This window comes from Haliotis rubra, unplaced genomic scaffold, assembly GCF_003918875.1.
Source record: "Haliotis rubra isolate DU_JTF1 unplaced genomic scaffold, ASM391887v1 Scf198, whole genome shotgun sequence".
In the NCBI taxonomy this organism is placed as follows: Eukaryota; Metazoa; Mollusca; class Gastropoda; order Lepetellida; family Haliotidae; genus Haliotis; species Haliotis rubra.
This window is the reverse complement of record NW_025765980.1, coordinates 1575140-1585704: the sequence shown is the minus strand read 5'-3', so window position 1 is coordinate 1585704 and position 10565 is coordinate 1575140.

Sequence of the window (10565 nt, the reverse complement as noted above, 5' to 3'; positions counted from 1 at the left end):
TTTTCGGCTTGTTTTCTGCCTAGATTAAGTCCTGTGTGTATCAAATATGGCATCCTATAAAAGATATGCAGTTCGCTCTACCCCCATGTATAGTGTAATAAAGTACACTTTTGCCCTGAACTATTATAGTTAGCATACTCGAAATAACTATAATAGTTCAGGGCAAAAGCTTTATTTCCCCACTGAAAGCTATTTCTTAAATAAAGCAGATATTGCAAACAAACCAGGTTACACATTGTTCTTGCTCTTCTTTCCTTGTTTAGCGTGAACTAGGGTCCGTCGGTAAAAAGTAACTATAATGGTGATAGTTCAGTTGTTGGCAATCTGTATTGTCTTCTTTAATTAAAATGTTTTATTTTCCATGCTAGTTTTATACCATATCTGTGATACTCTAGTTATTTTACAGTCCGTCGATGACTGTATTTCTTAAATGTATGCACCATATTTCTCGTCAAAGCATATGGCACCCATGAAGGGCCACCTCCTCGTGGTGGGTGCTGGGTCACGCAATCAAATCATTGCCCTTCGACCCCCCTCCTCGTTGTGGACCCGGGGATATTTGGTCCACCAACCCGTTTGCCGTGGGTTGCGCCCCTGTGTCGGTGGAGGACGGGAGGCTGGTGGTTGAGGGCACTAGGAGCCTGGAACCGTGTTCCTTTGCCCAACACACCACTTCGCCCCTTACTTCACCTAGACGGGTGGTGGAACTGGCCCGGTTCCATCAATCGGCTGGTCACGCCAAGCCCTGTGCGTGGTGACTATATTGCACATTATAATATTATCATTGGGCCTTGGATTTTTGGATCTACTGTGATTGAACTTTTATTGCTTTAAATTGCCTAGAGTCCTATGCCAGAAGGCGGTGGCTCATGGGCCAATCTGGTGATAATAGACCTCTGGAATCTGTGATTCTTGGGAATGGTGTCATGGGCCGAACCAGCCTGGCATTTATTCTTTTAGTTTTCCATAGCTTTTCAAGTCTTTATCTCTGGAGTATAACACCCCTGTATCCCTGGTGTCAGCATCTTGGAGATCCGGTGCTATATGACGCTGTCCTTGTTGATATTCCGAGGTGGATGGGGAGCAGGGGTGCTGAACTTATTGACTATTATCATGGATCCCACTCCATCTGGTTCCTTGCGAAATGAAAAAAAGCGCCGATATGAAAATGTTGATGACTCTAACAAAACTGTTTCTGCCAATTCTGAATCATGGGCTCGTTTCCTTGTGATTGAGGCAACTGATTTTCTGCCCATCAAACTAAATCCTTTTGCTATATCAAAAGCTGTTTCTGGAATTTGTGGTGATGTGAAAAACGTCACCCGTCTCCGTAGTGGTTCCCTTCTGGTGGAATGCGCACGGAAACAGCAATCTCACAATCTCTTATCGATTAAAACATTTGCCAATATAGAGGTTGCTGTGTCCGTGCACAGAACTTTAAATTCCTGTCGTGGTATCATTCGCGACAGAGCTCGCTGTCTATTTGACATGTCCGAGGAGGACATTGCTGCAGAGCTTCACGATCAGGGTGTGACAGCAGTCAAACGTTTCACTATCAGGAAAGAAGGTACCACTATAAAAACAAACACTTATCTCTTGACGTTTGCTCGTGCTTCACTGCCACAGTCAATTAAAGCTGGATATTTTAATATCGGAGTGGACGTGTATGTCCCCAGTCCACTCCGGTGTTACAAATGCCAAAGGTTTGGTCATGGGTCAAACTCTTGTCGTGGCTCTGTGGTATGTCATAGATGTGGTGAGAGCCACGACAACACAGACTGTGACAAGAGTTTTAAGTGCGCTAACTGCCAAGGCCCACATGATGCCTCATCTAAATCCTGCCCTGTGTGGCAAAAGGAGTCAAAGATAATGAAATTAAAATGTGAGAAGAACATTTCGTATCTTGATGCAAAAAAAAACTTTTTGCAAATGAGGTTTCAAGTCCAGTCAATATGACATACTCTGTTGCTGTCACTCGTCCCGTATCAACATCATCAGTTACATGCCAGACAGATTTGACATGGGTGAAGTCGGAGAAACCCACCACATCAACTTCAGTTGTATCACTCCCTCTCCCAGTAACTCAGTCTTCCTCTGGATCTCAGACTGAGAATCAGCCAGAGAACCAGCCTCTGAATGAGCCTGAGACATCATCTCAAACACCGGACAAACAGCAAAGTTCAAGTCAATCAATAAAAAAGAAAGGAAAAAAAGTACAATCGGAAACAAACAACTGCTGTCCCTTTACCTTCAGAGCTTCCTCTGGAGAACCCTTTTGGACCTCTAGATATGGAGGTCACTCCGTCCTCACAGGACAGGCGGAGGAACAGTTCCTCCTCACATTCACGAGGGCGATCACCAATTGAGCCACCATGACTCAATTGCCCAATCTAATTCAATGGAATTGCAGAGGTCTTAAAAATAACTTTAATGAAATACAATTATTGATACAGGACTTTCATCCATCAGCATTTTGTTTTCAAGAAACTTTTCTTAAAAATACAGATACGTTAAACTTAAGACAATACAGTGAATATCATTTCTTTTCCCCTCCAGGAGATAGAGCAACTGGGGGTGTTTCTATTTTGGTGCGGCAGGGTATTATACATAGCCCTGTCCCTCTTAATACCAATCTGCAAGCTGTAGCTGTTCGTCTCACTTTACACATTGCGTTGACGCTGTGCAGCTTGTATATCCCACCGTCTTCTGATATCCGACTGTCAGATCTGCAAAAACTGTATGATCAGCTTCCAAAACCATGTATCATCATGGGTGATCTGAACGGACACAACCCGCTTTGGGGAAGTGCCCATACTAATAATAAAGGTAAAATCATCGAGGAATTCATTTCTGATAATGATTTATGTATCTGCAATGACGATTCAGCCACTTATTTACATCCCGCTACGGGAACATATTCTTCCCTGGATCTATCACTTGTTGACTCCATTTTATATAATGAATTTGAATGGATGGTCCATGATGACCTATGTGGGAGTGATCATTTCCCCACCATTCTTAAAACAATACGCCCTGGAGATGATCCACCTTTATCCAGAAGGAACTTTGCCAGGGCTGATTGGTCATTATATAATACACTATGTAATGATAACTTAAAACATGATGTTTTTGCGAACAGCGAAGATCCTATACAGTTGTTTTCCGATATACTAAATGACATTGCTGATCAAAGTATACCCAAGTCCTCTGCAATTCCCCATATTCGTAAACCATGGTTTAATAATGACTGTAAACTGGCCAGAAAAAGTAGGAAGAAAGCAGAAAAATATTTCCGCCGACATCCTACTGTACATAATTTAGATAAAGTAAAAATTTTAAATGCAAAGGCTCGACGCGCATTTAAGCAGAACAAGCGTCAGTCTTGGAGGAAGTATGTTTCCCAAGATAAATTCCCGTACACCAATTTCGAAGGTATGGAACATGATACAAAGAATAAAGGGCAAAGGTTCCAAATCTACCGTTCATCATTTGAAGGACGGTGATAATTTATTGACTAATAAACCTGATATTGCAAATAAACTTGGTGAAACTCTTGCCAAGCATTCATCTTCATCTAATTATGTCCCTGAGTTTCAAAAGTATCAGAAACAACAGGAGAAGAAAAGAATAAATTTTAACTCAGACAATGGTGAAGATTATAACGAACTATTTTCGTTACATGAGCTCCATACTGCACTTGAGCAAGCTCATGATACAGCAACAGGAGCTGATAATATTCACTATCAGCTCTTGAAGCATTTACCCGAATCATGTTTAGAAATCCTTTTAGAAATTTTTGATCAAATATGGACTTCAGGGAATTTCCCAACTTCGTGGCGTGATGCCATTGTTGTTCCTATTCCAAAGCCTGGCCGGGGTCATACTGATCCATCTAATTACAGACCAATCTCTTTAACGAGTTGTGTCTGTAAAACCATGGAACGAATAGTCAATAATAGATTAACATGGTATCTTGAAACAAATAACCTTATAACTAACATTCAATGTGGTTTCAGGAAAAATCGTAGTACCATTGATCATTTGGTACGTTTAGAATCCTTTGTAAAAAATGCAATAGTTAATAAACAACATGCTGTATCAATTTTCTTTGATCTTGAGAAAGCATACGATACCACATGGAAGCATGGCATTTTAAAGGATTTACATGATTTTGGGTTGAGGGGTCGTTTACCTCTTTTTATATCAAAGTTTTTAAAAGACAGGCAATTTCAAGTCCGAGTGGGTTCAACCCTGTCTGACCATTATAATCAGGATCAAGGTGTCCCGCAAGGCAGTATTTTGTCTGTAACATTGTTTAGTATTAAGATCAACAGTTTATCCAAGGTTTTAAATGATTCAATCGATGGCTCACTTTTTGTGGATGATTTTAACATTTCTTGTCGCGGTAAGAATATGCATACTATTGAACGGCAACTACAGTTGTGTTTAAACAAAATAAATAAATGGTGTCTTGAAAACGGCTTTAAATTTTCCAAGTCCAAAACGAATTGTCTACACTTTCGTAGAAAATATAAGCCGCATAAAGATCCAGAACTATCTTTAAATGGCACTCCCATCAAGGTTGTAAAAGAGGCCAAATTCTTAGGTCTCATTTTCGACTCCCATTTAACCTTTCTTCCGCATATTAAATCCCTAAAAACTAAATGCCTGAAGGCACTCGATTTATTGAAAGTCGTGTCTAATTCAAGGTGGGGAGGGGATCAAGCTACGCTCCTACACCTTTACAGATCACTTGTCCGCTCGAAGCTTGATTATGGCTCCATCGTTTATGGTGGAGCCTGCAAAAGCAACCTAAAACTCTTAGATTCAGTCCACCATCAAGGTCTGAGACTTTGTCTTGGGTCCTTCAGAACATCTCCTGTTGACAGTCTCTACGTCGACGCAGATGAGCCTTCTCTTACCCAACGCCGTATAAAATTATCATTACAGTATATTACGAAGCTATATTCTAACGAGTCTAATCCTGCGTTTCACTGCATCTTCACTCCTCTTTATGAGGATTTGTATAACAAAAAGCCTTCTCTTGTTCCGCCTCTTGGGCACAGAATTAAACCATTCCTTTCTGCTGCCGGCATTGAGCTGGAGAATATATCTCCTTCTCGTCTTCTTTCTTCTCCTCCTTGGCAATTGGTGAGGCCAGACGTTGACTTAACATTAACCACATTTAAAAAATCCGAAACTAATGATTTACAGTATAAACAAGAATTTAGTCAATTAAGAAATAAATATAATAACTATAAATCCTTATATACAGATGGATCCAAGGATGGTGGCGCGGTTGCTTGTGCCACTGTCATTGGGTCCAAAACAATATCTTCCAGACTACCCAATGACAGTTCAATTTTCACAGCAGAAGCAAACGCAATACTAACAGCTCTTAAATATATTAATAAACACCGTAAATATAAACAATATATCATCTTTTCAGATTCTCTTTCGTGTCTTCAGGCTATTAAAAATTCTTCTTGCAAACATCCACTTTTATTAGAAATTATTGAATTGTATAATGAGCTTGCTACTGGCCAATGCGACATCGTCTTCTGTTGGTTACCCAGCCACGTTGGCATTTCTGGGAAGACGATGGCTGATATTGCTGCTAAGGCTGCACTCAACAAATCTGTGACACCACTTCTGCTCCCATACTCCGATTACAAAGCTTGCATTAGATCTTACATCCGTGATCTGATGCAAAAGAAGTGGGACACCCAAGTAGGTATCAATAAATTACATGCAATAAAACCCTATATCGGTTACACTTACTTGGGTTGTCAGTCCAGATTTGAAGAGGTCATCATACGACGATGTCGTATTGGCCACAGAAGATATACGCATGAGTACCTATTGAAAGGTGAGGATCCTCCGTTTTGTATCCCTTGTGATGAACGAATCACGGTCAAGCATGTCTTGCTTGACTGTGTTGAATATTCCATCACAAGGGATATTTATTTCAAAGTAAAAACATTGAAGGATCTTTTTAGTCATATAAGTTCTCATTTAATTATTGCAGTTTTAAAAAAAATTAGACTTGCTAACTGATTTGTAAATAGATATATATTTTATTATTGGGTAGTTTAAATTAGTAACTGATATTGTTAGTGGCTGTACCCTCAAAGGGGGTTGAAGTAGCGTAAAATTATTGTCCTCCTGAGAGGGTACGAAAGTCCCAAAACATTTAGTCAATTTAAGTGTACCAGGTTTTTAATCGTAGAATATGTGTACTTTTAATTTATGGCTAGGTTTCTCTTCTGTCGCCAATGGCTGAAGGGATGGTGTAAATCCAGCTAGGGTCCATGCAGGAAGCAAATGTACTGTAAGTCCCCATGGTCCCTAGAATGGTGATCTACCTTCAGTTGTTGGCGATCAATAGCCTGTTTTTATATTGTATCGTCTTGTATAGTTCAAATGTTTTAGATTTAGTTACTAGTTTTATATCTATATCTGTGATAATCTAGTTATTTTACTGTCCTTCGTCGGCAGAATTTTCTAATTTCACTTAAATTGTTGATATATGTATAACTTGCTTTAGTCACGATATGGCTGAAATATTGCCGATGTGACTTAAAATCTTAACTCACTCACTCACTCATCAGCAGCGTTTGCAAAACCATGGAACGCATGACAAATAATCACTGTTTTTCTTACTTAGAAATCAATGACCTAATAACTGATATACGATGTGGTTTCCTCAGAAACAGAGGCACCATCGAACATTTTGTTCGATTGGAATCTTTTTAATCTAGAAAACCACGTGGAAATATGGCACTTTAAAAGGTTTACATGACTTTGGATTGCGTGGCATTTTTCAATGACAAGTATTTACGAACACTTGACCTCCTTCCCATACTTCCAACCTCCTCCATTTCCCGCTGCTCGCTGCCATCATCTCCACCCTCCGGCAACCCTCTCCACACACACACACCTTACAACGCTCCGCTCCCTTCCCTACTCCCTCCCTCCCCCTCCCCCCCCTCTCTCGTTCTTTCTTTCTTTCTCCCACACTCCTCCCAGACTTCCCGCTCCCCTCTCTTGCCCGGCACTCCATCACCCACTTGCCCCATCTCCATCCTTCATCCAGCCTCAACCCAGCAATTCCCCACCCATGACCTAATAAAGCCTTTCACATGTATGGTGTGTAACCGTGACATCTGTTTGATCAGATCGATAAACTTTGGACAATGAGCAAACCGTAATAATAATCGAAATAGCAGGCTTCAGTATAACAGCGCGCATGTATCTTTAGTTTCCGCAGGTGTAATAGATATCAACATGTGTGTAACTTCCGTTACTACTGTAGGAGTAGTACACGTCAGAGCATATAGCTGATAATGGAATAGACACGAACAGGCATGTTGGAAAAGACTAGAAAGGCTTCAGTTTCACGGAAACCAACAGGTATGTAGCTTCAGTTACTGCAGGTGTAGCAGGTACCAATAAGTCCAGTACAACCAGAAATTATTGAGAATTTAAAGATTGTAATGTTTGATATTTTTTTCACTCATTACTCACGTATTAAATGTGAATATTAGCAGAACATAACTCCAGATTCAAAGACAGGTGAACAGTTAGTATTTTGTCAAGTCACCATGGGCAGCAATGCAGGCTTCAATGCGGCGGGGCATACTACTGATCAAAGAAGTTAGAAAGTCGTGGTCCATGCTGTCCCAATAACGGACAACCTCTTCTTTTATTTCAGCAATATTTGTCAGATTTTTCCTATTGACACTTTCCTTCATAAGTCCCCAAATTAGGTCAGGGCTATAGCTTGGCCAATCTAATAATGCCAAAACCAGGCCTGTGAATGCTTTGAACGATGTTTTGGGTCGTTGTCCTGCTGGAAAATCCAAACATTTCCATAGAACACATGAGGAGATGGAAGTAAATGTCCCCCGAGAATATCTGTGTACCGCTCACTGTTCATATTCCCTTCAAATACACAGAGGGGCGTTGCCCCTAACACAGATATGCCACCCCACACGTTAAATTTCGGACTGTACTTTGGACGCTGATACAAAGGTTTTTCAGTTTGTTTGGTCCAGAATTTCCTGTGTATTAGGAAACAGCCACACAGAACTTTCATCTGAGAAAATCACATTGTCCCAGTTAAAATTTCTATGCTGTAAGCATCAGTTCAACCTTCGCTCCTTTTGTTCAGGTTTCATGATCGGTTATGGAATTCCTCGACTTTTCTGCCAACCCATTGCATGCAGCTCAGTTCTAATTGTCTCCTTACAGACAGCCACAGTTCCTCTGTCAATCATATCCAGCCTTACGTTTTCTAAACTCCGTCGTTTGTTTTTAGAAACAAGAATACCAAGCCGCCTCCTGTCACCGACAGTCAAATTTCTGGGCCCACCTGCGCCTCCCTGGTGCTCAATGCCATATCCATTTGCAATATTTTTCAAAACACGATAAACAGTGGACAAAGGGATGCCTGTTCTACTTCGAATCACTTTAGCTGATCTGATGTCCTTGTTATAATACTCTAAAATCAACTTCCTCGTCTCTAAATCATCCATATTGAGGATCACTGAAATTGTCGTCTGCTAGCAAGTAAACAAAGGGGGATAACTCTTCACAGACTAATGAAAAAGGATTAACGGAGTTGTCTCTCTTGAATGAAAACAAGCACTTGATAGCTGGTCTAGGTTGTTTATACTAGAAATCCAATTAAACATATTCTTAAAATTCGCAATAATTTCTGGTCATACTATATATGGCTATATTTCCCACCTTATGGAAATCTGCATTCAATTATGTAGCCGCTCCCGCTTAACTTACCCACTGATCACGAGTTTTAATCCCAAACTGGCTCCAATCTTGACCAAACAACTGTTAGTCAGTTCCATCGGATTGGTAAAAGCCCAGTGTAACTCACTTTGCCCTCTCCTTTCGGCAGCATTAACCTTTTTTAATGCAGCCGGCAAAATCTATGTTAACGTTTGACCTGTAACCAAAACGCTACTTTTGGGCTTTATAAAACTTGTGAACTGATATACACATGAGCATAAATGAAGCTTTTTAGACGATATGTACGAAAACACCTCGTGTTCTTGCGTATGCATTGAAAACTAAATTCCTAAATTGGAAAATGATAACTGTAACATAGTTTACTCTGACAGAAACAAAAAACAAACCTGAAATTGGAATTTGGTGAACAATTTACTTGTAACCTAAGAGGAATACTAAAATATGTCAAATATTATCAATGCCTGGAATGTATGGTCACCATGACTATGCCACCAATCTGACAAACCAAGTACTCAAATATTGATAGTCGTGATTGCCTGAACTACTTCTGGCGACCTCATCAGAACCTGGTGTTGCTACACCCTTGGCATGGATAGCATCTTTCAGTCTCCTCACACTCTCAGTTAAGAGTCGAAATCTCAGAATTGGTATGATCGCCTGTTTGGATCAACAATTTGCAAATTGTCCTTAGATTCGGAAAGTGCTCAGTTAAATACCATGTGTGTATATCCGTAAATAGGAATGCAAAACACACTCACACGGAAAAGTGATGGGATTGTAAATCATTTTGTATCACAAATTGTCAGCGGCCCCTTCCGTCCAGTCATCATGAAATTCCTGACAATGAAGACCTCGTGCGTCCTCCTGTTGCTGTGCGTCACCGTGTTGTTGCTGCTGCTACGGTTTAATAGGACGGGTGGAATATTGAAGGTGGAGACGTTGACGGATACCAAGTTAGAAAGAAACATGGATCAATCCCTCGTACTCCCAGCATCCGGGGTCGTAAACGTCATAGAGGAACACCATGAAGGTACGGGTCAAAGCCGTCGTACTCAAATTGTTCTGTAGGGACGTGACTGAAGGAGAACATGCTGTAGCGATGAGGTAGTTTTGTGGGAACGTGACTAAGTGGAGAAGTAAATGTAGACGGATATTTTTGTATTGATAAGATGATGGTGTAGAGGTAACAGAACATTCTGTAGTGGTTAAGTAATGATGTAGAAACGCTATAAAAGAAGTAGTGGTGGTCCGATTCATTGAAATAATCGAAGATTGGTCGTAGTGACTAAACGACCAAGCAATCGATCACAATTTCTCACAATCGAACACAACCAATTCTGGAACACTTGTTTTCATTAACAATATTTTTCACATGGTTGGTTTTGTCTGTTACATTTCGTAAGCACTACAAGCTCGTTTCAAGTCACGATTGAATTTATATTAAAGATACCAAGACATTTATGTTCCTAAGATACTAGTCATCCTTTAAAGATGTGAAATTTTGCCCAAAAACCCGGAGAGAACTAATTGTTTTTTACCTTATTTTTATGTGCATTAACAAATTTCATAAATGATGCTAACCAATTATTTTCGATGATTGATCGGTAGTAATGAACCAATCATCAATTATGAGATTTTAACCAATTCCCAACACTATAAAGAAGTCGATGTAATCAGATGATTCGGTGAGGACAGTGATGTTTTCTTGTTGAAGTATATATTTCGGCGAAATATCTATAGACGATATATTTATTAGATGGTAGCGTAACTACATTTCGGCAGAAGAACATGTTGCA